At 46.1% G+C, this 1,334-nt stretch overlaps 1 protein-coding gene across 1 annotated transcript in view; it reads right to left on the bottom strand.

Moving 5' to 3' along the window:
- Window positions 1–1,334, bottom strand: part of LOC130586152 (plexin-A4-like) — a gene marked incomplete at both ends in the record, with an annotated part of 88,208 nt that overhangs the window by 11,912 nt on the left and 74,962 nt on the right. The gene's annotated exons all lie outside the window — the stretch shown is intronic.

Genomic DNA, 1,334 nt, shown 5'->3' with positions numbered 1-1,334 from the left:
GGTTTTGGGGGAGATCTGTGCTGAAGAGAGGTGTGAGTGCCCCTACACATGTTTTTCCTCCTCTTTTCTGCGCAGATCCAGCTCTGGCTGCTCTCCAGGCTCTGGATGCTTCCACCCCACAGCTCCAGACCTACCATTAGCTGCAATATATATCCAGTCACTTGAGATTACTTCCATGCTAATGGCTCAGAAAAAGGCCTTCCAAGAGCTACTTAGGATTGCAGCAGACAGCTGGAATATTTCACGAGCGAGCGTTGCAATGATCTGTGCGAGCTCGGGGAGTTGTTGGAGGAAATGACAGCAGAATTTGAAGCACGGCCCCTCTGGAGCTGTAGGATGGAGAGCGAGGGATTTGCTCCTCAAAAAGAAGCATGGTTGGGGTCAAAAYGCAACAGAGAAATGTGGGTGGACCTTCAGAACCTCTGCACGGTCAGATCCTCGTGTTTTGGATTTCTGCTTTAGCTCATCATCCATCAGATTCCCCACACCAAGTTCTATCAATGTTTCACARGGTCTGAGAATCTGAAAATATTTTTAAAATGTTTTCCCCAGCTCCAAGTGATTCCCAAGGTGTCACAGTTGGATTTTCAGATCTAGCTGTCCTTTCTGGCTGTCTGGGGTTGGTTTCACAGCCTCAGGTGGTTTGGGTGGGATCAGAAATCCCAGTCTGGGATAAATCCAGGTGAGGAAGAAACCTTCACCTTGGAAACACCAGAATAAGCTACAAACATCAGAATAAGCTGAACTCCAAGAGATCAGCTGAATGAGTGCTTTGAGAACTGGTGAATGACAGRGAGGTGGATCACAACACAGTGAAAGGGGTAATTTTCAGTAACATTGGTGAAAAACAGATTCAACCCAGCCTTTGCTCTCCCAAAATGTTCAAGCACAGACATTGGTTTAGGGCTTGTAAATACCACTCACACTTTTTGAATCTTAATCAAACACAACTTTAAAAATGTCTTTCTTGCTTTTTAGGATAATAACCCACTTAATTATTCCTATTAAACCACCAYTGCGGAGGCTGAATTTTCTTCTTTTGTATTTCCCCTTATCTTCCCCGTTTCATTTCCTTCYGACTTTTCCCATTTGCAGAATGAGRCTGTGGYTTCACTGAAAGGCTGCTCATGCTGGGTAAGGCCTGGTGGCTCTGAAATGCTCAAGACAGGGGGCAGATGAGAAGGACAGAGCCCTCATTTTCAAAGCTCAGCTCCATCCTGCTGCTCCTTTGATTTACCCTCACACTGACCATTAGAGATGTCCCACCTTGTCTGACCTTCAGCTGCTCCTCCAGGTCTCCTCAAGGCTTGATGTCACATCTACCAAAGCCAAGG

This window comes from Malurus melanocephalus, unplaced genomic scaffold (assembly GCF_030028575.1).
Source record: "Malurus melanocephalus ecotype Western Australia unplaced genomic scaffold, MMel_1.1 scaffold_1081, whole genome shotgun sequence".
In the NCBI taxonomy this organism is placed as follows: Eukaryota; Metazoa; Chordata; class Aves; order Passeriformes; family Maluridae; genus Malurus; species Malurus melanocephalus.
The sequence above is the reverse complement of the archived record's forward strand: the minus strand, read 5'-3'. Positions and strand labels throughout refer to the sequence as shown.